Source organism: Pongo pygmaeus, chromosome 16, assembly GCF_028885625.2.
Source record: "Pongo pygmaeus isolate AG05252 chromosome 16, NHGRI_mPonPyg2-v2.0_pri, whole genome shotgun sequence".
NCBI lineage: Eukaryota > Metazoa > Chordata > Mammalia > Primates > Hominidae > Pongo > Pongo pygmaeus.
This window is the reverse complement of record NC_072389.2, coordinates 19896277-19923068: the sequence shown is the minus strand read 5'-3', so window position 1 is coordinate 19923068 and position 26792 is coordinate 19896277. Positions and strand designations below refer to the sequence as shown.

General features: G+C 38.6%; 1 non-coding gene and 1 pseudogene across 1 annotated transcript; one reads left to right on the top strand and one right to left on the bottom strand.

Moving 5' to 3' along the window:
- Positions 1 to 807: 807 nt before the first annotated feature.
- LOC134738348 (serine/threonine-protein kinase PAK 2-like) lies at positions 808 to 2516 on the bottom strand (annotated as a pseudogene).
- Positions 2517 to 21482: 18966 nt separating this feature from the next.
- Positions 21483 to 21589, top strand: LOC134738409 (U6 spliceosomal RNA). Its single transcript, XR_010124117.1, has one exon. It is a non-coding gene; the product is annotated as a U6 spliceosomal RNA (small nuclear RNA).
- Positions 21590 to 26792: the final 5203 nt, after the last annotated feature.

Here is a 26792-nt window from a genome sequence, read left to right as displayed (position 1 = left end):
TTTATTTCCAAATTGAAGGGGGAAAGGAGGGAAGAAGAAGGTACTGGCACTAACCAAAGTCACAAAGCCCAGGTTGGAACAAGAACAAATCACTTTGGTTCCTAGAGCCAAACCTGAAGGGGAAACAGGCAGAAGGGAAGATGAAATGGGAAGAATTCTACGGTCAATGGGAATCTTTTTCTATCTCAATGATTTAGTTATAAATAGAGATTATTAGTCTTCTCTCTATACATGTAACAAATGCCAAACTTACTACCACGAAATGTCTAAAACTGACTTTTTCACATTTGTTAAAAAAAGGTAAAAATCAAATACTTTTCTTCCCTTCCTTCAGGTCAAGTTCTGAACTAAAATATTACATGTAACAACAGCTGGTCCTAACTTTTATAAAAAGTGAAACTATATAGAGCTCCTTTGCCAACATAAGGAGCTACATAATTTCTATTACACTTACCTAGGCATGAGAAACTCAAAAGCAACTCAAAAGGAGCAAGCCCAGGAAAAGGAAAGCTATGAAGGAGAGAAAGACCAGCAGATGAAACAAATACTGTGAAAAACTCCAATCTGCCATTCAAGTATTGGAAATATCCCAAAGGGGACAATGAATGGGATCTATTACAACAAAGTCAGCAAGGTAAAATGCAAATCTCACACATGATAAATGGCCCTGATAGGCTGTTTGCTGAAAGACCTAAGGCTAGTGATTCAGTCCACAATTCCTTTTGGACCCTAAAGAAGGGATTCATATAAAAGTCATACTTTTCTTTTTGCAATTTTCTCTTGGTTGTCTTCAGAGAAGTCATTTGCTTCTTTCATTCAGGTTATGCAGACCATTTCTTTAAACCCCCAAAAGAGTAATAATTTTCATATACTAAAAGGCTTCTTGTAGAAAATGGAAAAAAGAATATGAGGCCACAGCAGTGATGTTAGTGGTTACTCTTCATTGCTTCTTTAGCTGCCATGATCAGTGGCGTCAAGCTAGATAACAGTTTGGCTAGTTTCAGGAAAAGATGCTGTAATAATTCTTTGGCTGAGCCCCTTCTTTCCACATCCGTTTCCAAACATCGATTTAAGAAATCCCGAAATATTGGGGAAAGTTTCTCTGGATTCTGAAGTTCTGGGATTCCATTAGTTGCTATTAGGCACAAGGCCCTCAAGGGATTTTCATCGAGGTATGGAGGCTCTCCTTCTACCATCTCAGTAGCCATGATACCCAGAGACCATACGTTGACTTTAGGGCCATAAGCCTTCCATGTAACCACCTCTGGTGCCATCCAGTATGGCGTTCTGACCATGGTACTGCGTTTGCTCTGCTCAGGGGTGATCTGGGCACAGAAACCAAACTCAGTGAGCTTAACCGATCCTTCCATTCCCAAAAGTACAGTCACTTTTGATGTCTCTGTGGATCACTTGATTAGCATGTAAAAACTCCAATGCCTGTAAACTCTCTCTGCATACAGCGGCGATCTGTGCTTCATCCATGCAGGTTTCTGTTACCACATCAGTGAGTGACCCCCCAGCAAGGTATTCCATGACCACAAACAATTCATCTCCTACCAGGTAACTGTCCAAGAAGTTAACTATGTTGGGATTTTTTAATTCTTTCATCACCAGAATCTCACTAATGATCAATTCCTTCTTTGGCTGTTTCTGTAAATTAATTTGTTTGATAGCAACCTTCTGTCCCAGTGCAACATCAGTAGCAGTGAAAACTGTACCAGAAGCCCCTTGTCCAATTTTTTCATATCTTGTATAATTTTTTCTTCGGGTCACCTATGCTCACAATAGTTCTTAATTTCTCCATAATCTCTTCATCTGTCATCTTAGTCTTCTTTTTCTGTTTGTCTAAAGACTTGCCACCACCATCAACATTTGAATCACCAACTGGTGCAGGAACAGGGTCAATTACAGACCGTTTGTAAATTGATTTCATATGATCTGGTGGTGGGGCAATAACGGGAGGGGCAGTCTCTTCATCGTCATCCTCCTCCTCTGTCACTACTGCAGGTGCTTCTGTTCCCTTGGCATTCAGTGCTGGTGTTCCAGAAGGGAAGCCATCTTTCTCAGGAGGAGTAAAGCTCAGATATTTCTGCTTCACTGTGTTGGAGTCGTAGAACTTTAAGATACCCAGCACAGACTGAGGATTCTTCTTTTGCTCTAGTTTGGTGATATTTGAGGTCTGTAGTAATCGAGCTCACTGTTCTGGCATGCCAGTGAATTCTCCAGTAACAGCATCAAAGCCAACATGGATGGTGTGTTCAAAATCAAATGAAGGAGAAATTTCTGGCCGTTCCTTTTCTTTCTTTTTACTTCCTTTCTCTGTGCCTGAGAATATGGAGATGATTTTATGCCTAGGCTTTTTCTCCTCTGGAACAGAAGGCAAAGGTTTCAAATTGTGATTGGCTGACAAAGGGTCTTTGCCTCCAGTGCTAAAGATGGTGCTGTTCATTCGCACAGGAGGTGCTGGAGGCTTGTCTTCCAGTTCTCCGTTATCACACATGATTCAGAATTATGAAATGGCCCCAGGCGAGGCAAGGTCCCCGCCCCAGTGAGGCGCCTCGGTCAGAGCTCCCGGCAGGCTGCGGAGGTGCCTGGTATCAAAACAGAGATATAGACCAATGGAACAGAACAGAGCCCTCAGAAATAATACCACACATCTACAACCATCTGATCTTTGACAAACCTGAGAAAAACAAGAAATGGGGAAAGGATTCCCTATTTAATAAACGGTGCTGGGAAAACTGGCTAGCCATATGTGGAAAGCTGAAACTGAATCTCTTCCTTACACCTTATACAAAAATTAATTCAAGATGGATTGAAGACTTAAATGTTAGACCTAAAACCATAAAACCCTAGAAGAAAACCTAGGCGATACCGTTCAGGACATAGGCATGGGCAAGGAATTCAGGTCTAAAACACCAAAAGCAATGGCAACAAAAGCCAAAATTGACAAATGGGATCTAATTAAATTAAAGAGCTTCTGCACAGCAAAAGAAACTACCATCAGAGTGAACAGGCAACCTACAGAATGGGAAAAAATTTTTGCAATCTACTCATCTGACAAAGGGCTAATACCCAGAATCTATAATGAACTCAAACAAATTTACAAGAAAAAAAGAACAACCCCATCAAAAAGTGGGCAAAGGATATGAACAGACACTTCTCAAAAGAAGATATTTATGCAGCCAAAAACACATGAAAAAATGCTCATCATCACTGGCCATCAGAGAAATGCAAATCAAAACCGCAATGAGATACCATCTCACACCAGTTAGAATGGCAATCATTAAAAAGTCAGGAAACAACAGGTACTGGAGAGGATGTGGAGAAATAGGAACACTTTTACACTGTTGGTGGGACTGTAAACTAGTTCAACCATTGTGGAAGTCAGTGTGGCGATTCCTCAGGGATCTAGAACTAGAAATACCGTTTGACCCAGCCATCCCATTACTGGGTATATACCCAAAGGATTATAAATCATGCTGCTATAAAGGCACATGCACACGTATGTTTATTGCGGCACTATTCGCAATAGCAAAGACTTGGAACTAACCCAAATGTCCATCAATGATAGACTGGATTAAGAAAATGTGGCACATATACACCATGGAATACTATGCAGCCATAAAAAATGATGAGTTCATGTCCCTTGCAGGGACATGGATGAAGCTGGAAATCATCATTCTCAGCAAACTATCAAAAGGACAAAAAACCAAACACCGCATGTTCTCACTCATAGGTGGGAATTGAACAACGAGAACACATGGACACAGGAAGGGGAACATCACACACTGGGGCCTGTTGTGGGGTGGGGAGAGGGGGGAGGGATAGCATTAGGAGATATACCTAATGTTAAATGACGAGTTAATGGGTGCAGCACACCAACATGGCACATGTATACATATGTAACAAACCTGCACGTTGTGCACATGTACTCTAAAACTTAAAATATAATAAAAAATAAAAACAAACAACCAAACAAAAAAAAAAGAATGCTTGAAAAGCACAAATGTAACGTTTTATGTGGTGGGACAGCCCTTTCAAAAGTGTTTTCCACTGCTTATACTGATGAAGGTAGAAAAAAATTTCACTTATTTTAACTCTTCCTTTAAAAATTTCTTTTTGGTGGCTCATGCCATGCACACTCCACAAGTCCTGGAAGTTAACTGCTCTTAAATATTCGATGGTCTGGTCTTAGCAAAGCGGCAGGTTTTTACTTTTACATTTTTAGCTATGTTTTAAATTATTTGTAATCCAGACACTAAAGTTTTATTTTGTTGTGAATTGAATCTGGGCAGAGTGTACAAGGGATCTCTCTGTATTATTTTTTACAACTACATGTGAATCTATAATTATCTCATCAAAAATTCACTGAAAAATGTATCAAGGAGCCCATGTTTGCTGTTACCTCCTTTGCTCCTCCCAGGTTACAATGCCGCGTGCCTCTCAGTGCACAGTGAAAATGCAGTAGACATTTTTGATGTGAGCTCCATGGAATGGATCCAGACTGTCCCCTTCAACAAGATAATTTGATCTTAAGATCATGCAACTAATGAGTTAACGACTGAAACGCGGAAACAGAAATAATCCATTGTACATTTACTGTAATGTGTACTTGCTAATTTGGAGGCTTAACAAAGAGTATAAAAAAACAAAACCCTACAAAACATTATATTGATTAATTGTATTACTAGTACTAGAGCCATTTGTGACATCTAGTTCCATTATATAAAGTAGTATTGTTATAAATAAATATGCTATTTATTTATACCATACAGCACAGCAGTTATTTCCCATGTTCAGTTTAAAGTTACTTTGTTTATCAGTAATTTTTACTTACCAGTATAATTTGTTCCTTTTATACTTACCAGTATAAAAAGGAACACTTTACAGGGTAAAAGGAACATTTTTACAGGGTAAAAAAAGAAAAAAGCATATAACCAAGGCTGTGTTTCAGATTCTCAACAGGATTTCACAATGGTGATGTTTTGCAAAAGAAGGACATTGACAGTAACTCCATCTACTTACCTTAGGCAGATTTTCCTAGTTTTACTTTCACTGTGTGTGTATTAATGTCTGTATAATTCTAACACCTGTGTGAGTTCATGTATCCACCCCTAGTCAATATACTGAATGGCTCCAGCACCACGGTGGTTCCCTCAAGAGCCCTTTTATAATCACACCCCCTCCCTCCCACCTCCTTCTGCTTTCCTAACCCCTGGCAATCAGTAACCTCCATTTCTAAAATTTTATCATTTCAAAAATGTCTAACAAATGGCATTATATAGTATTCATGATTAATTTTATCTGCTAAGTCCAAATTTATTTTTCTAAAAAAAACAAACTTTGGATTAGAAACCCAGGAGAATCCCATTACAATATTCTTATCATATAGCAGCTACATCAAAAAATTTTTGGAATATGTACAGTTCAAATAAATAGACAAAAACAAGTGATGCTCATCAGTCAGATGACAGAGTAACTTCAATTCATATGTTCCAAGTCTGACAAAAATGCAATCTAACACCCGCATCTAACACCAGCTTTACTGAATAATTTCATCACGTTTCAAAATCTGTGTCTCCTAGACCAGTTGAGCTCACAACAAAAAACAATGGTAGAGAGTTAGATGAGAACACATGGACACAGGAAGGGGAACATCACACTTCGGGGACTGTTGTGGGGTGGGGGGAGGGGGGAGGGATAGCACTGGGAGATATACCTAATGCTAGATGACGAGTTAGCGGGTGCAGTGCACCAGCATGGCACATGTATACATATGTAACTAACCTGCACATTGCGCACATGTACCCTAAAACCTAATGTATAATAATAATAATAAATAAATAAATAAATAAATAAAAGAGAAAAAAAGAAAAATATATGAAATGAATGAACAAAACAGTGAAAGCTTCCAACCAGGAACGTTTCTGGAACTTTCTTTGTTAGTAATAGTTCCTTATGGTTCCTAAATATTCAACCTCCCAGCATGAACGTCTCTCCCGTCAAAACAGCCACAGAATAAACACAACCTCTTTTTTCAACATCCGTCTTCCCATGCTCACGTCTCCCATCTCTTTCCCCTGTCTTACAGCCAAATTCCTGAAATTGTTATTGATATTCCTTCCCCTCCACTTCCCACCCCTATTCACACTGCCATCCAGGGCAATCTGACTTACACCTTAATCCCTCCATTAAAGCTGCTCTCATACAAGTTATCAGCCATCAATTGTGAAAACCATCTGACCCGTTTGTCTCTTCTTGGCTGCCCAGTGACACTCGACCCTTCTTTCTTCAGCCCCCATGCTGCTGCTCCCTCAATTTTCCCCACTTCCCTGAATTCTCCTTCCCTGTTTTCTCTGCTCCTCTTCCTCTGGTTGAAGCCCTCTTCCTTTCTCACTCTGCTTACTCAGCATGTCCAGAGAGTCAGGCTGACACCACCAGAAGCGAGTCATCGATTTTAGCGTGACAAGTGGGATGGCTAGAGATCGTGTGCCATGCACAGTACTGTTCATGAAGTGTTCCTATGACCAGGCTTTAGAGCTCCTTCCCCATTATAGGAAATTCAGGGCATAGAAGAAGTTAAGAAGCACCATGAAGGAGAACAAAGACAGGCGCAGATTGTGGGACATTGTGAAGGACAACAAATCAGTGGCAGGGAGGACTGCTCAGGACGAGAGGACCTTTGTGAGAATGTGGTGTGCAGGGTGGACCTTGTCAGGATTTTGATTCCAATAAGTAGACTGCAAAAAGAGAGATACTTGTGATAATCAAGTATATATGACTGTGGACTATGTATGGGATGATAATCAGAATCATTGAGCATATCCTCAGGAGGGATCACAGCACTGTGATTATGGGAGAAAGTGTCCCTACTTTTAGTGATACATGTTAAAGTGTGTAGAGATGGAACAACATGATGTCAGGGATTTGACTTACAATATTCCAACAACACAACAACAAAGAAAATACTTCAATGATCACATCTCTTCCTCCATACCCGCCTAGATCTGCTCCACCTTGTGTTTCATTACCTCAGAGTCTATCAGTGGCCTCCACTCCTTTGCTCAAATTGGAAAACTGAGAATCATTGCTGATTCTCTTACACGTCAGCTTCCACTTCCAACCAAGTGTGAAGTTTTTGCAATTTTATCTCCTCGATATTCCTCATATCCTCTCTTCTCCATCCCAACCACTTCTATCATATATAATTTTAATCCACAATTTCTCTCGTAACCCCCTAACTGGTCTCTTAGCCTCCAGTAAGTAGTAATTGAATTCCCTTAATTACTAGTGGTGTTGAGCATTCATTTGTGTGCTTATTTGCCATGTGTATCTTCTTTGTTGGGGAACCTGTTAAAATACTCTGCCCATTTTAAAAATTTGGGTTGAGTTGGGGAGCGGTGGCTCACACCTGTTATTTCACCACTTGGGAGGCGAAGGTGGGTGGATCACCTGAGGTCAGTTCAAGACCAGCCTGGCCAACATGGTGAAACCTCGTCTCTACAAAAATACAAAAATTAGCCAGGCACGATGGCGGGTGCCTGTAATCCCAGCTACTCGCAGGGGTGGGGGGTGGGGGATTGGGAGGCTGAGGGGGGAGAATCGTTTGAATCTGGGAAGCTGAGGTCACAGTGAGCTGAGATTGTGCCATTGCACACCAGCCTGGGCAGCAGAGCAAGACTCCATCTGAAAAAAATAAAATTTGGGTTATTCATTTTCTTATTATTGAGTTTTTAAAATTCTTCGTACATTCTGGATACAAGTTTTTTTTTGGTCATATTTGATTTGCAAATATTTTCTCCAAATCTGTGGCTTGTTTACTTCTCTTAGTAAATTTCAAAGAACAGAAATTTTAAATTTTATCAATTTTTATTTTTATTTTTATTTTGAGACAGAGTCTCACTCTGTCGCCAGACTGGAGTGCAGTGGTGCGATCTCAGCTCACTGCAACCTCCGCTTCCTGGGTTCAAGCGATTCTCCTGCCTCAGCCTCCCGAGTAGCTGGGACTACAGGTCCCAGCTCCTATAGCCAGCACGCCCAGCTAATTTTAGTATTTTTAGTAGAGAAGGGGTTTCACCATGTTGGCCAGGACGGTCTCAATCTCTTGACCTCGTGATCCACCTGCTTCTGCCTTCCAAAGTGCGGGGATTACAGGCATGAATCACTGTGGCTGGCCCCAAACTTTTATCACATTTTAAAAAATTTTATACATTGTGCTTTGATGTTGTATCAAAGAATTGTTTGCCTTATCCAAAATCAGAAAGATTTTCTTCATTGTTTACTTTTAGGCACTTCCTAGTTTTAGGTTTACATTTAGTTATATGACCTATTTTGAATTAACTCTCATATATGCTAAGAAATATAGATAAAAGTTGATTTTTTTGCATATGGTTATCTGAGGTTCTAGCACAATTTGTTGACAGCTTTTGCAGCTTGTTGGAAATACTATATATATTAAAGCAACAGAATACAGGATCCTGCAATATATATCAGCAAATGTATAAACAGACACATAGATATAGAGACAGATATACACAAAATATTTTTGTATCTGTATATACAGTTCTGAATTTCATATCATATATATTATAGTTTTATTGTTGAAATCAGGTAAAGTTAATTTATCAAATTTGTTCTTTTTTCAGTTATTTTGGCTCTTCTAGATCATTTACATTTTCTTATGAATTTCAGAATCAGCTTGTCAATATCTACCAAAAAATATTAAAATCCTGCTAGAATTTTGACTAGGATTGTGTTGAAACTATGTATCAATTTGGGGAACATTTATGTTTTAAATATTGGTTTCCAATGCATGAACACAGTGTATCTCTCCATGTATTTGGGTTTTCTTTAATTTTTCTCAGTATTCCACAGTTTTCAGTGTACAGGTCATGCACATCTTTTGTCAGATTTATTCCTAAGAGTTTAATATATTTTGATGCTACTTTAAATGGCCTTGCTTTTAAAATTCCAATTTCTGGTTATTTGTTGCTAGTATAAAATGCAATTGGTTTTTGTATATTGTTCATGTATCCTGCAACCTTGCTAAACTCATTTATTAGTTCTAATAGCTTTTTTTTGTATTTTATATTGAATTTTCTACATAGATGTTCATTTTGTCTATGTGCAGTTTTGCTTCTTTCTTTCTGTCCTGGCCGTATTCCATTTCAGCTTCTTGTCTGGCTAGGATTTCCACAACAATGTTAAATGTAAGCGTGGTGAGAGCAAACATCCCATCTTGTTCCTGATAAGACAAACGAGAAAGCATTGAGTGTTTCGTTACTAATAATGATGTTAGCTGTAGGATTTTTCACAGATGCCTTTTATCAGGATGAGGAAGCTCCCTTCTAAATGTTCCAAATGTAAATATATGACTTCATCAAATGTGTTTACTGCATCTATTGACATGATCATTTATGAATATGGTGCAATACATTGATTGATTTGAGGATGTTCAACCAACCAACCTTTCTGAGATACATTATATTTGTCCACGGTACAATATAATTTTTATGTATTGTTGGAACTGATTTGCTAACATATTGTAAAGAACTTTTATATCTAAATTCAAAAAGAATATTCATTTATAGTTTTTTTTGTAATGTTTTAGTCTAGCTTTGGTATCAAGGTGATACTAGCCTTATAAAATAAGTTGGTAGCTGATTCCTACTCTTCAATTTTCTGAAAGAGTTTAAGTAGAATTGGTAATATTTCTTCCTTAGAGGTTTGAACAAAAAACTCCAAAGAAGCAATTTGGGGTTAGAGTTTCCTTTGTAGGATGAGCATTTAATTAAAATTCAATTACTTCAACAAATATAGTTATTCAATTATCTGATTCTTCTTGAGTGAGCTATAGCAATTTGTATCTTTCAAAAAAATTGTCATTTCATCTCAATTACAAAATTTATTGGGTAATGCTGTACACAGTATTCCCTTACTCCATTTTTAATTTTTACAAAATCTGTGCTGATATAGTTTCTTTCATACCTGATATTAGGAATTTGTCTCTTTTTTGTTTTGATGATCAGCCTGCTGGGTTTATAAATATTTGGTTTCATAGATTTTTCTCTATTTTTTTTGTTTTATTGATGTTCACTCTGATCTTTAGTATTTCCAAAATTGTTTTTTGTGTTTAATTTGCTCTTCTTTTTCTAATTATTAAGGCAGAAGCTGGGGTAGTTAATTAATCTAAAATCTATTCTCTTTTCTACTATAGTGTTTAATCCCATAATTTTACACATAAATATTGCCTTATCAGCATTCCACACATTTTGAAATATTGTTTTCACTCTCACTTAGCTGAAAATGTATTCTGATTTCTCTTTTGAAATCTTCTTTAGCCCTTGCAATATGTAGACATGTGTAATTTATCATCCTAATACTTGATGTTTTTCCGGAAAAGTTTTTATTATTAACTTCTAATTTATTTCCAATGTGGTCCGAGAACATACTTCACATGAGTTAAATCACTCCAAATATTCTGAGACTTGCTTTCTGGCACAGAATGTGTTCTATCTTGATAAGTATTCTGTGTTTGCTTGAGAAGAGTTTATATTATGTGACTGTCAGGTGGACTGATTTATAAATATCAATAAAATCAAGTTGTTTGATAGTTTTATTTTTTTAAGTCTGCTGTATCTTCACTGATTTTTTTTCTACTTGTTCTACCAATTATTGAGAGTGAGTATTGTAATCCCCAATTATAATTGTGGAATTGTCTATTTCTCTTTTGAGTTCTATTGGTGTTTGTTTCATTTGTGTTGAAGCTCTGTGATGACATATGTAGTGCTTGTTATTCTTAGAATTATTGTGTCCTCCTGAGAAGCAGACCCTGTTCTCCTTATAAAATGACATTTTTCCTCCCTGATAATATTCTTTTATCTGATGTCTACTTTATCTGATATGAATATAGCCACTCCAGCTTTCATTTGATTCATGGTAACTCTTTTTCAATCTTTTACTTTTAATATGTTTGTATCTTTACATTTAAAATGTCTTTCTTACAGGAAGCATGTACTTGGGTCTTCATTTTTTTCATCAAAGCTGACAATCTCTACCTTTTAATTGGGATGCTTAGAACATTTAACAAGATTTTTGAAATGGTTATGTTACACCTGTCATCTTGTTATTCATCTTTTACTCAATCCATCTGTTCTTTGCTCCCCTTTCCTCTTTAGTGCCCTGTTTTGGATTTTGTTGTTGTTATTGTTATTCCATCTCATCTTCTTTGTTGGCTTATATGATAACAAAACTTTTTGTTTTGTTATTTCAGTGGTTGCTTTACAACTGTAAGTTACTGCAGCCTACTTTTACATGTTATCTTACTTCATGTGTGGTGTAAGAACCTTCCAGTAACATGCTTTCATTTTTCCTTTCCTGGCCTTTCGCTATTGTTGTCCCGCATTTCACTTACACATAAATTACAGACTACACAAAACACTGTTGTTATTTTTGTATAAAATTCAGTTATTATTTCAAGATTTTTTAATGGAGGAGTCTTATACATCTTCCTATACCGTTACTTTCCAGAGCTCTTCATGCTTTATTACAGATCAATATTTCCATCTGGTACCATCTTTCTTTTTTTTTTCTTTTTTATTTTTTTATTTTATATTATTATACTTTAAGTTTTAGGGTACATGTGCACAATGTTCAGGTTAGTTACATATGTATACATGTGCCATGCTGGTGTGCTGCAACCATTAACTCATCATTTAGCATTAGGTATATCTCCTAATGCTATCCCTCCCCCCTCCCCCCACCCCACAACAGTCCCCAGAGTGTGTTTTTCCCCTTCCTGTGTCCATGTGTTCTCATTGTTCAATTCCCACCTATGAGTGAGAACATGCGGTGTTTGGTTTTTTGTTCTTGCGATAGTTTACTGAGAATGATGATTTCCAGTTTCATCCATGTCCCTACAAAGGACATGAACTCATCATTTTTTATGGCTGCATAGTATCCCATGGTGTATATGTGCCACATTTTCTTAATCCAGTCTATCATTGTTGGACATTTGGGTTGGTTCCAAGTCTTTGCTGTTGTGAATAGTGCCACAATAAACATATCTGTGCATGTGTCTTTATAGCAGCATGATTTATAATCCTTTGGGTATATACCCAGTAATGGGGTGGCTGGTTCAAACGGTATTTCTAGTTCTAGATCCCTGAGGAATCACCACACTGACTTCCACAATGGTTGAACTAGTTTACAGTCCCATCAACAGTGTAAAAGTGTTCCTATTTCTCCACATCCTCTCCAGCACCTGTTGTTTCCTGACTTTTTAATGATGGCCATGCTAAGTGGTGTGAGATGGTATCTCATTGCGGTTTTGATTTGCATTTCTCTAATGGCCAATGATGATGAACATTTTTTCATGTGTCTTTTGGCTGCATAAATGTCTTCTTTTGAGAAGTGTCTGTTCATATCCTTCACCCACTTTTTGATGGGGTTGTTGTTTTCTTGTAAATTTGTTTGAGTTCATTGTAGATTCTGGATATTAGCCCTTTGTCAGATGAGTAAGTTGCGAAGATTTTCTCCCATTTTGTAGGTTGCCTGTTCACTCTGATGGTAGTTTCTTTTGCTGTGCAGAAGCTCTTTAATTTAATTAGATCCCATTTGTGAATTTTGGCTTTTGTTGCCATTGCTTTTGGTGTTTTAGACCTGAATTCCTTGCCCATGCCTATGTCCTGAATGGTAATGCCTAGGTTTTCTTCTAGGGTTTTTATGGTTTTAGGTCTAAAGTTTAAGTCTTTAATCCATCTTGAATTAATTTTTGTATAAGATGTAAGGAAGGGATCCAGTTTCAGCTTTCTACATATGGCTAGCCAGTTTTCCCAGCACTGTTTATTAAATAGGGAATCCTTTCCCCATTGCTTGTTTTTCTCAGGTTTGTCAAAGATCAGATAGTTGTAGATATGCGGTGTTATTTCTGAAGGCTCTGTCCTGTTCCATTAATCTATATCTCTGTTTTGGTACCAGTACCATGCTGTTTTGGTCACAGTAGCCTTGTAGTATTGTTTGAAGTCAGGTAGCGTGATGCCTCCAGCTTTGTTCTTTTGGCTTAGGATTGCCTTGGCGATGCGTGCTCTTTTTTGGTTCCTTATGAACTTTAAAGTAGTTTTTTCCAATTCTGTGAGGAAAGTCATTGGTAGCTTGATGGGGATGGCATTGAATCTATAAATTACCTTGGGAAGTATGGCCATTTTCACGATATTGATTCTTCCTACCCATGAGCATGGAATGTTCTTCCAATTGTCTGTATCCTCTTTTATTTCCTTGAGCAGTGGTTTGTAGTTCTCCTTGAAGAGGTCCTTCACGTCCCTTGTAAGTTGGATTCCTAGGTATTTTATTCTCTTTGAAGCAATTGTGAATGGGAGTTCACTCATGATTTGGCTCTCTCTTTGTCTGTTGTTGGTGTATAAGAATGCTTGCGATTTTTGTACATTGATTTTGTATCCTGAGACTTTACTGAAGTTGCTTATCAGCTTAAGGAGATTTTGGGCTGAGATGATGGGGTTTTCTAGATATACAATCATGTCATCTGCAAACAGGGACAATTTGACTTCCTCTTTTTCTAATTGAATACCCTTGATTTCCTTCTCTTGCCTAATTGCCCTGGCCACAGCTTCCAAAACTATGTTGAATAGGAGTGGTGAGAGAGGGCATCCCTGTCTTGTGCCAGTTTTCAAAGGGAATGCTTCCAGTTTTTGCCCATTCAGTATGATATTGGCTGTGGGTTTGCCATAGATAGCTCTTATTATTTTGAGATATGTCCCATCAATACCTAATTTATTGAGAGTTTTTAGCATGAAGGGTTGTTGAATTTTGTCAAAGGCCTTTTCTGCATCTATTGAGATAATCATGTGGTTTTTGTCTTTGGTTCTGTTTATATGCTGGATTACATTTATTGATTTGCGTATATTGAACCAGCCTTGCATTCCAGGGATGAAGCCCACTTGATCATGGTGAATAAGCTTTTTGATGTGCTGCTGGATTTGGTTTGCCAGTATTTTATTGAGGATTTTTGCATCAATGTTCATCAAGGATATTGGTCTAAAATTTTCTTTTTTGGTTGTGTCTCTGCCCAGCTTTGGTATCAGGATGATGCTGGCCTCATAAAATGAGTTAGGGAGGATTCCCTCTTTCTATTAATTGGAACAGTTTCAGAAGGAATGGTACCAGTTCCTCCTTGTACCTCTGGTAGAATTCGGCTGTGAATCCATCTGGTCCTGGACTCTTTTTGGTTGGTAAGCTATTGATTATTGCCACAATTTCAGCTCCTGTTATTGGTCTATTCAGAGATTCACCTTCTTCCTGGTTTAGTCTTGAGATGGTGTATGTGTCTAGGAATTTATCCATTTCTTCTAGATTTTCTAGTTTATTTGCATAGAGGTGTTTGTAGTATTCTCTGATGGTAGTTTGTATTTCTGTGGGATCGGTGGTGATATCCCCTTTATCATTTTTTATTGCATCTATTTGATTCTTCTCTCTTTTCTTCTTTATTAGTCTTGCTAGCGGTCTATCAATTTTGTTGATCCTTTCAAAAATCCAGCTCCTGTATTCATTAATTTTTTGAAGGGTTTTTTGTGTCTCTATTTCCTTCAGTTCTGCTCTGATTTTAGTTATTTCTTGCCTTCTGCTAGCTTTTGAATGTGTTTGCTCTTGCTTTTCTAGTTCTTTTAATTGTGATGTTAGGGTGTCAATTTTAGATCTTTCCTGCTTTCTCTTGTGGGCATTTAGTGCTATAAATTTCCCTCTACACACTGCTTTGAATGTGTCCCAGAGATTCTGGTATGTTGTGTCTTTGTTCTCATTGGTTTCAAAGAACCTCATTATTTCTGCCTTCATTTCGTTATGTACTCAGTAGTCATTCAGGAGCAGGTTGTTCAGTTTCCATGTAGTTGAACAGTTTTGAGTGAGTTTCTTAATCCTGAGTTCTAGTTTGATTGCACTGTGGTCTGAGAGACAGTTTGTTATAATTTCTGTTCTTTTACATTTGCTGAGGAGAGCTTTACTTCCAACTATGTGGTCAATTTTGGAATAGGTGTGGCGTGGTGCTGAAAAAAATGTATATTCTGTTGATTTGGGGTAGAGAGTTCTGTAGATGTCTATTAGGTCTGCTTGGTGCAGAGCTGAGTTAAATTCCTGAGTATCCTTGTTAACTTTCTGTCACATTGATCTGACTAATGTTGACAGTGGGGTGTTAAAGTCTCCCATTATTGTTGTGTGGGAGTCTAAGTCTCTTCATTTGTCACTCAGGACTTGCTTTATGATTCTGGGTGCTCCTGTATTGGATGCATATATATTTAGGATAGATAGCTCTTCTTGTTGAATTAATCCCTTTATCATTATGTAATGGCCTTCTTTGTCTCTTTTGATCTTTGCTGGTTTAAAGTCTGTTTTATCAGAGACTAGAATTGCAACCCCTGCCTTTTTTTGCTTTCCATTTGCTTGGTAGATCTTCCTCCATCCTTTTATTTTGAGCCTATGTGTGTCTCTGCATGTGAGATGGGTTTCCTGAATACAGCACACTGATGGGTCTTGAGTCTTTATCCAATTTGCCAGTCTGTGTCTTTTAGTTGGAGCATTTAGTCCATTTACATTTAAAGTTAATATTGTTATGTGTGAATGTGATCCTGTCATTATGATGTTAGCTGGTTATTTTGCTCGTTAGTTGATGCAGTTTCTTCCTAGTCTCGATGGTCTTTACATTTTGGCATGATTTTGCAGTGGCTGGTACTGGTTGTTCTTTTCCATGTTTAGTGCTTCCTTCAGGAGCTCTTTTAGGGCAGGCCTGGTGGTGACAAAATCTCTCAGCATTTGCTTGTCTGTAAAGGATTTTATTTCTCCTTCACTTATGAAGCTTAGTTTGGCTGGATATGAAATTCTGGGTTGAAAATTCTTTTCTTTAAGAATGTTGAATATTGGCCCCCACTCTCTTCTGGCTGTAGAGTTTCTGCCGAGAGATCCACTGTTAGTCTGATGGGCCTCCCTTTGAGGGTAACCCGACCTTTCTCTCTGGCTGCCCTTAACAATTTTTCTTTCATTTCAACTTTGGTGAATCTGACAATTATGTGTCTTGGAGTTGCTCTTCTCGAGGAGTATCTTTGTGGCATTCTCTGTATTTCCTGAATCTGAATGTTGGCCTGCCTTGCTAGATTGGGGAAGTTCTCCTGGATAATATCCTGCAGAGTGTTTTCCAACTTGGTTCCATTCTCCTCGTCACTTTCAGGTACACCAATCAGACGTAGATTTGGTCTTTTCACATAGTCCCATATTTCTTGGAGGCTTTGTTCATTTCTTTTTATTCTTTTTTCTCTAAACTTCCCTTCTTGCTTCATTTCATTCATTTCATCTTCCATCGCTGATACCCTTTCTTCCAGTTGATCGCATTGGCTCCTGAGGCTTCTGCATTCTTCACGTAGTTCTTGAGCCTTGGCTTTCAGCTCCATCAGCTCCTTTAAGCACTTCTCTGTATTGGTTATTCTAGTTATAAGTTCGTCTAATTTTTTTCAAAGTTTTTAACTTCTTTGCCTTTGGTTTGAATTTCCTCCTGTAGCTCAGAGTGGTTTGATCATCTGAAGCCTTCTTCTCTCAACTCGTCAAAGTCATTCTCCATCCAGCTTTGTTCCATTGCTGGTGAGGAACTGCGTTCCTTTGGAGGAGGACAGGCGCTCTGCTTTTTAGAGTTTCCAGTCTTTCTGCTCTGTTTTTTCCCCATCTTTGTGGTTTTATCTACTTTTGGTCTTTGATGATGATGAGGTATAGATGGGTTTTTGGTGTGGATGTCCTTTCTGTTTGTTAGTTTTCCTTCTAACAGACAGGACCCTCAGCTGCAGGTCTGTTGGAGTTTGCTAGAGGTCCACTCCAGACCCTGTTTGCCTGGGTATCAGCAGTGGTGGCTGCAGAACAGTGGATTTTTGTGAACCGCGAATGCTGCTGTCTGATTGTTCCTCTGGAAGTTTTGTCTCAGAGGAGTACCCAGCCGTGTGAAGTGTCAGTCTGCCCCTACGGGGGGGTGCCTCCCAGTTAGGCTGCTTGGGGGTCAGGGGTCACGGACCCACTTGAGGAGGCAATCTGCCCATTCTCAGATCTCCAGCTGTGTGCTGGGAGAATCACTGCTCTTTTCAAAGCTGTCAGACAGGGGCATCTAAGTCTGCAGAGGTTACTGCTGTCTTTTTGTTTGTCTGTGCCCTGCCCCCAGAGGTGGAGCCTACAAAGACAGGCAGGCCTCCTTGAGCTGTGGTGGGCTCCACCCAGTTCGAGCTTCCCGGCTGCTTTGTTTACCTAAGCAAGCCTGGGCAATGGCGGGTTCCCCTCCCCCAGCCTCGCTACCGCCTTGCAGTTTGATCTCAGACTGCTGTGCTAGCAATCAGCGAGACTCCGTGAGTGTAGGACCCCCCGAGCCAGGTACAGGATATAATCTCCTGGTGCGCCATTTTTTAAGCCCATTGGAAAAGTGCAGTATTAGGGTGGGAGTGACCCGATTTTACAGGTGCTGTCTGTCACCCCTTTCTTTGACTAGGAAAGGGAACTCCTTGACCCCTTGTGCTTCCCAAGTGAGGCAATGCCTCACCCTGCTTCAGCTCGCCCACGGTGCACTGCACCCACTGTCCTGCGTCCACTGTCTGGCACTCCCTAGTGAGATGAACCCGGTACCTCAGATTGAAATGCAGATATCACCCGTCTTCTGCGTTGCTCATGCTGGGAGCTGTAGACCTGAGCTGTTCCTATTCGGCCATCTTGGCTCCCCGGGTATCATCTTTCTTCTGCCTGAGGAGTTCCTATTTTATTTCCTGTAGAGCAGGTCTGCTGGTGATACATTCTTACAGTTTTTTTCTGCCTGGATATATCTTTATTTCCCCTTCATTTTGGAAAGTTATTTATACTGGTTACAGAATTCAGAGTTAACAGTATATCCTCTTTTAGAATTTAAAATATTTTTTCTATATCCTCCCAGATTCTGGTATCTGTGATGAGAACTCTGGCAGCATCCTTTTTTAATCTCTATGTCTGGTGTGTCCCATCCCTCTATGTCTGTATCACTAGGGTTCAACACTTTGATTACTATGAACCTTTGTGGAGTTCTTCATATTTCTTATAGGTGGGCTTTACTGAGTTTCTTGGATAAGAGATTTATAGTTTATATCAAATTTGAAAACATTTTGGCCATTTTTTTGTATTATTTTTTCTGTCCCTCCTCTTTTCAGTCCTTCTAGGACTCAAATTACATGTATTATTGGCTTGAAGGTGTTCTACAGTTTAGTTTCTTAAAATCCTTTTAATCTATTTCCTTTTGGATAGTTTTTATTGCTCTGTCTTGTATTTGGCAATGTTTAATCTGCTATTAATCATGTTCTGTGTATTTTTCATCTCAAATTTATAAGTAAGAGTTTTTGGGTGGGCACGGTGGCTCACACCTGTAATCCCAGCCTTTTGGGAGACTGAAGTGGGCTGATCATTTGAGCTCAGGAGCTCAAGACCAGCTTGGACAACATGACAAAACCCCATGTTTACAAAAATTAGCCACGTGTGGTGGCACATGCCTGTAGTCCCACCTACTCAGGAGGCTGAAGTTGAGGATAGCTTAAGCCCAGAAGGCAGAGGTTACAGGGAGCCAAGATTACGCCACTGCACACCAGCCTGGATGATGAAGCCAGACCCTGTCAAAAAAAAAAAAAAACTTTCATAACCAATTATATAACCATTCTACTACTTAGAGGAACAAAAAAGTCAACAATTCACGATTTAAAAGCTACTAAAAACATAAAATATAAAATTATGCACTAAGGAGTTTTACATATAAATTTACCCATTAAATAAATATGTGTATGTACTTCTTTAATTTAAAAAAATTCTAATGACTTACAGTTTATACCACAAGATTATTTATACAAACAGATTATTCTCATTCCAGAGTGGGCTTTTTGGGGGATGAAGTTTACTAAGCAATTTACAATGTTCTGTGAAAATCATCAGCTTTTTCAGGTTCTGTAGTTAAGTTATAAAAGTTCTAGGCACCATATTTTTTTAAACCATAAGAAAATACATGGGCACATGTGTGTATGTATGTATGCATGAATGCTTTTATGGCAGTTTTATTCGTAATTACCGAAAACTGGAAACAACCCAAATGAACTGGGGAATGAATACAGAACCTGTTGTACATCCATACAATGGAATGCTACTAAGCAACAGAAAGTAATTACTGACACATAAAAACGTGGATGTGGATGAATCTCTAAATACATTAGGTTAAATAAAAGATGTCCATCTCTAGAAGCCACATACTGAGTCAAGCAGGAGGATCCCTTGAGACTGGCCAGGAGTTTGAGGCCAGCATAGGCAATATAACAAGACCTCCCATTTCTATTAAACAAACAAAAATGGAAACAAAAAGGCTAAATACTGCGTTATTTTGTTTACATGGAATTCAGAAAAAAAAAAAAAGACAAAACAACAGAGAAAAAAACAGATCAGTGGTGGCCAGAGACTAGAGGTAAGGAAATGGGCTGACTATGGAAAGGGTCATGAGGACATTTTTTGAGAAACTACTCTATATCTTGATCATCATGGTGGTTGCACAACTAGATGTGTTTCCCAATCTTACAGAACCATATTCAAATATACCTTAATAAAGATAATTTTCAACCATACATATGATAGAATCATAATTATTGCTCTCATACTAAGACCACATAGATGCTACTTAAACCACTGAAGCAAGAACACTAAACCTTGGTCTGATCTGCCTTCAAGTTTGAAAACTCCCTTCCATTAACATTTTGCCTAAAAATTAAACAATATTTGTAAATTAGTCACAAAATCCTTTAAGATGAAAATATACATATATTCTTAAAGAAAACTACCTAGTGCTTACATCCAAGTCATTTTAGGAGAAAATTAGCTTTGTTAAGAAGGGAATAAAGCCCAAGGAATAAATATTAACATAAATCTTTTCCAGAATCATGATGGTCAAAACAAATGAGACTCTTCTCTTAATTTTGGTTCAAAATACCAAAATTTTTACTTCAAAAACTCTCTTAACAGATTATTATAAAATCTTCACATTTGCCTAAAAGTCTTTATTTTCACATAACTAGGCAGTATAACAAAAAAAGAGCACAGGCTTAGGCCGGAGGCAGTGGCTCACACCTGTAATCCTAGCATTTTGGGAGCCCAAGGCAGACCGCTTGAGTCCAGCAGTTTGAGACCAGTCTGGGAAACGTGGCGAAACCTCATCTCTATAAAATACATTAAAACGTGGCCCACACCTGTAGTCCCAGCTACTTCAGCGGATGAGGCAGGAGGATGGCTTGAGCCTTAGAGACAGAGGCTGCAGTGAGCCAAGATCACGCCACTCACTCCACTCTGGGTGATAGAGTGGGACCCTTTCTCAAAAAAAATTTTTTTTAAAGCACAGGCTCAAGAACTCAACCCACCTAGGCAAGTTATTTAACCTAATTTTCCCTCAATTGTATCATCAGTAAAATTGGGATAATTTTACCTACCTCTAGGAATAATCCTAGACTATTACATGAGTTAGTACACGTATTATAATAAATCACAGGGTAGTGCCTGGCATAGTTAACTAAGTCTCAATACCAACCTAACGTAAATGAATGACACCAATAATCCCCAGCTGTGTAGTCTTTGTGTACCACAATTCTGCTCTGTAAGGTAAGTGGCCTAAATTCAATGGCCTAAATAAAGACCTATCTAGTAATACTACTCTATATTCCTATTATTTTACCTGAATTGCACCTACCTAATTCAGTTTGCAAAAGAAAGGTTAAGTATTATACCTCTTATATATAAAAAAGTGAACTATAAATAAGTTAAATGACTTACCCAAAGAAACAGTAACGTGAAGGCAGAGCCAAGATGACGATTTGGTATTGAGACTCCTTAAAACTTTGTCCTCTCCAAAATTTTTAGCCTTCCATGAATTCCTTCCCTCCTAACAAAGATATGGGTATAATGCACCCCCAAAAACCTCCAATTTAATAATTTAAAAATTTCATTAAGCTATACATTTGATTTGTGCACTCTTCTGTATGTTTGTTTTATATCATAATGGAAAGGTTAAGTGGCTTATTACTTAATACACTAGTATTCACTTGTATTCACATATAAATACATACACTTGTATTCACATATGAAGAGAAGTAGTGGAAAAGTTACATCAAAAGCTAAAAGGTGACAAACTCAGCAGATTATGTTCTTTAAAATTTTGTGAGAGGCAAAAGTTTTTAACTGAGGTATATAATACATGTACAAAGAAGTGCACACTTCCTAAGTCTACTATTCAATGATTCTCATAAACTGAACACAACCATGAAATCATGACCCAGATCAAGACAGAGAACATTACCAGCACACCTACAATCTCCCTTGTCCTCGCCACCAAAGATAACCATTATTCTGATTCCATTCCCATCTGTTAGTTTTATCTGTTTTTTAAGCTTTACAGAAATGGAGTGCTCGCTTCGGCAGCAAATATACTAAAATTGGAACAATACAGAGAACATTAGCATGGTCCCTGCACAAGGATGACATGCAAATTGGTGAGGCTTTCCATCTTTTTTATTATTACAGTAGTCTGTATTATTTCATATCCAAAAAAATGATCGATATGAAGAATGGGATGAACTAATCAATACTGTGATTGAAGACAATAGCATTATTTGCCTGGGAAACTAAAGACAAAACAACTGGAAAACTACTAAAACTGTTAGAGGAGTCAATTTGCTACTTATGTAATAAACATATACTGTATTCACAGTAACATATATTATGGAAGTAAAATCACATTTCTGGCTGGGCACAGTGGCTCACATCTATAACCCCAGCACTCTGGGAGGCCAAGGTGGGAGCATCACTGGAGCTCAGGAGTTCAAGACCAGTGTGGGCAACATAGTAAAACTTCCAAAGAATAGGACTAACTCCACTTGTAGCATCTACATGTGGACAAGCAGGAGTGTTTCCTGATTAAATAACCTAAGTGTCATCTCCGTGAATGCATATATACAACTTTGTTGGATTGAAGGCTCCTCATCTCAACCTCACTGGAGGTAAATGCTATAAAAGTAAGTAATTCAAGAAAGTTTCATCCAAATTAACTCATGTAAAACAAAAACAAAACAAGAAAAATTTGCCACATCAAGGTAATGTTATAAAATGTGTAACTACTGTCTTTATCTGTGTCTCACTTACAAAGTAGATCTGAACTATGGATTACTACTACTTACTTTGATTAAAAAAACACTGATGTGAGATATTTTTGTAAATTTTCTTTACCCAGAGGTTCACTGCAGCCATAAAAAAGAACAAAATCATATCCTTTGCAGCAACATGATGCAGCTGGAGATCATCATCCTAAGCTAAACATTGGGTAAACATGGATGTAAACATGGGAACAATAGATACAGGGAACTAACAGAGAGGAGAGGATGGGAAGGAGGGAAGGCTCAAAACTACCTACTGGGGGCTGGGCACAGTGGCTCACGCCTATAATCCCAGCACTTTGGGAGGCCAAGGTGGTTGGATTGCTTGAGTCCAGGAGTTAGAGACCAGCCTGGGTAACAGGGCAAAACCCAGTCTCTACAAAAAAATGCAAAAATTAGCAGGGCATGGTGGCACACCACTGTAGTCCCAGCTACCCAGGAGGCTAAGCTGGGCGGACCGGCTGAGCCCAAGAGGTCAAAACTGCAGTGACCAGTGATCGCAACATTGCACTCCAGCCTGGGGGACAGAGACCTGCCCTGTCTCGAAAAACATAAACAAAACTACCTACTGGGTGCTATGCTTACTACCTGGGTGATGGGATCAATTCTATCCCAAACCTCATGCACTATACCCATGTAACAAACCTGCACACTATTATTATTGGGAGAAACAGAGCTAATTTATAACAATACATATGGCTTGACCCAATTTGAGGAAAAATTTTACATTTGTATATTTGTTGAAAACAACTATCAATAAAGGACTAAAATTGTGTACTATTCATTCATATGACTGAATACTACACAGCTATTAAAATTAATGAAGTAAGGCAGGTGCAGTGGCTCACACTTGTAATCCCAGCTACTCGGGAGGCTGAGGCTTGGTAATCACTTGAACCTGGGAGATGGAGGTTGCAGTGAGCCAAGATTGTGCCTCTGCACTACAGCCTGGGTGACAGAGTAAGACTCTGGTTCAAAATAATCATAGTAATAATACTACTAATAATACACATATATCAGCATAAATAAATGTAATTTTCCAATTATAGAATGTATATACTAAAATATCACATAAATTTGAAACACAATAGTACTACATGTTAAATATATATGGATATTTGTAGGAAGAATATAAGTGCATGAGCTAAAAAGATAAATAACTTCTGCATAAGAAAATAGGATCTAAGAGGATGACAAAATGGACTCCAACCATATGCATATTTTGATTTTTAAAAACAAATATAGGCCAGGCACAGTGGCTCACCCCTGTAATCCCAGCACTTTAGGGGGCCAAGACGGGCAGATCAGTTGAGGTCAGCTGGAGACCAGCCTGGACAACATAGTGAAACCCGTCTCTACTAAAAATACAAAAATTAACCGGGAGTGGTGACAAGCTCCTATAATCCCAACTACTCAAAAGGCCAAGGCAGGACAATTGCTTGAACCTGGGAAGTGGTGGTTGCAGTGAGCAGGGATTTTACCACTGTACACCAGCCTGGGCAACAGAGTGAGACCTTGTCTCAAAAATAAATAAATAAAAACATATATAAATACACCTTTGAAGCAAATCTGACAAGGTATCAGCATCTATGAAATCTACTGAATGGGCCGGGCGTGGTGGCTCACACCTGTAATACCAACACTTTGGGAAGCCAAGGTGGGCAGATCACGAGGTGAAGAGATAGAGACCATCCTGACTAACATAGTGAAACCCTGTCTCTGCTACAGATACAAAAATTAGCTGGGTGTGGTGGCATGTGCCTGTAGTCCCAGCTATTCCGGAGCCTGAAGCAGGAGAATCACTTGAACCCAGGAGGCAGAGGTTGCAGTGAGCTGAGATTGCACCACTGCATTCCAGCCTGGGCAACAGAGCGAGACTCCATCTCAAAAAAAAAAAAAAAGAAAAGAAAGAAAAGCAAAGAAAAAAGAAAAAAATCTACTGAATTAGTACATGGTGTTTGTTAAATTATTCTGTATTATTTTTAATGTTTGAAATATTTAAATTTTACTTTAAAAAAGCTGAGATTTTGGAATTCAGAGACAGGCTTTCTAGATTCTATATGGGATTTGTGGTGTGTGTGTGTGTGAGAGACAAGCCTGTTATATTCTGTACTATAAAATTTCTAACTAAAAAAAAATATTATGTTATTAGGTTGGTGCAAACGTAGTTGCAGTTTTTGTATTGTTGAAATTTGCCGTTTGATACTGGAATACATTCTTAAATAAATGTGGTTATGTATACATCATTTTAATGCACATTTCTTGCCTTTTTGCTAATAACTTATTATTTGCTGTTTATTTTATTTTTTTAGACAATGGAAATTACATTACAAAAAAAGCAAATTCAAGTGATTTTCTTGAGTTCAAAATGGGTTGCAAACCAGTGGAGACAACTCGTAACATCAACTACACATTTGGCCCAGGAACTGTGCAGTGGTGGTTCAAAAAGTGTTGCAAAGGAGACGAGAGCCTTGAAGATGAGGAGTGTAGTGGCCAGCCAGAAGAAGTTGGCATTGACCAATTGAGAGCAATCATCGAAGCTGATGCTCTTATAACTACATGAGAAATTGCCGAAGAACTCAATGTCAACCATTCTATGCTTGTTTGGCAATTGAAGCAAGTTGGAAAGGTGCAAAAGCTTTTTTTTCTGCAATGGAGTCTCACTCTATCACCTAGGCTGGAATGCAGTGGCACAATCTGGGCTCACTGCAACCTCTGCTTCCCAGGTTCAAGTGATTCTCATGCCTCAGCCTCCCTAGTTGCTGGGATTACAGGCACCCACCACCACACCTGACTAATTTTTGTATTTTTAGTAGAGATGGGGTTTCACCATGTTGGTCAGGCTGGTCTTGAACTACTGGCCTCAAGTGATCTGCCTGCCTCAGCCTCCCAAAGTACTGGGATTACAGGCATGGGCCACCATGCCCCACCAAAAGGTGAAAAAACTTGATAAGTGGGTGCCTCATGAGCTGACCAAAAATTTTAAAAATCGTCGTTTTGAAGTGTTGTCTTCTCTTATTCTACATAACAACAATGAACCATTTCTTGGTTGGATTGTGATGTGTGACAAAAAGTGGATTTTATACAACAACAGTGATGACCAGCTCAGTGGTTGGACTGAGAAGACGCTCCAAAGCACTTCCTGAAGCCAAACTTTCATCAAAAAGAGATCAGGGTCACTGTTTGGTGGTCTGCTCCCGGTCTGATCCACTATAGCTTTCTGAATCCCAGTAAAACCAATACATCTGAGAAGTATGCTCAGCAAATCGATGAGATGTACCAAAAACTGCGAGGCCTGCAGCCGACACTGGTCCACAGAAAGGGTCCAGTTCTTCTCATGAAAACACCCGACAGCACGTTGCACAACCAATATTTCAAAAGTTGAATGAATTGGGCTACAAAGTTTTGCCTCATCCACCATATTGAACTGACCTCTCACCAACCGACTACCACTTTTCCAAGCTTCTAGAAAATTTTTTGCAGGGAAAATGCTTCCACAACCATCAGGATGCAGAAAATGCTTTCCAAGAGTTTATCGAATCCTGAAGCATGGATTTTTACACTACAGGAATAAACAAACTTATTTCTCATTGGCAAAAAATGTGTTGATTGTAATGGTTCCTATTTTGATAAAGATGTGTTTGGGCCTAGTTATAATAATTTAAAATTCGCAATACAAAACCATGATTAATTTTGCACCAACCTAACAGTATCTACATTTATTACCTCAACTGCTCTTCAACTTTCTTTTTTTGAGACAGAGTATCCCTCTGTCACCCAGGCTGGAGTGCAGTGGCACAATCTCGGCTCACTGCAACCTCCACCTCCAGGGGTCAAGTGATTCTCCTGCCTCAGCCTCCTGAGTAGCTGGGATTACAGACGTCCACCACCACGCCTGGCTAATTTTTGTATTTTTAGTAGAGACGGGGTTTTCCCATGTTGGCCACGCTGGTCTCAAACTCCTGATCTCATCTGTCCACTTTGGCCTCCCAAAGTGCTGGGATTATAGACATAAGCCACCGCGTCCAGCCTAATCTTACTCTTTAAAAGAATAAAGTAAGGGCAGACAATAACAAATGTTTTAACCCAGAAATCTCACCTTTTTGAATGATGTTCTCCATTCACAGAAGCATTTAAGACACTACAAGTGTGCAGTAAACAGCAAAAGCCAACAAGCTCTAATCACTTAAACTCTAAGGAATATATGACACAGCTCTTCCTAAAATATCGCCAGATGGGTATATAAATATAGAATGGCTTAACTCCCAGCTGTATATTAACACCAAAACTCCAATAAGCCTATGCTGTCATAATAAAAATCGTTCACCTAAATATCTTCCAATTCATATTAGATGTATTAATATAAACCATATCCCATCTGAGTTGCTACAACTCCACTTGATATTTAAAACACACCATAACACACACACACACACACACACACACACACACGGGATACAGAACTTGGGAGTTCAGGCTGAGTTCTGCATTTACAGAGTTCATAGAAACCGATTTTTCTTAAGGTGTCTTTCATAATTCTCAATCAGCTTATTAAGAAGAGAA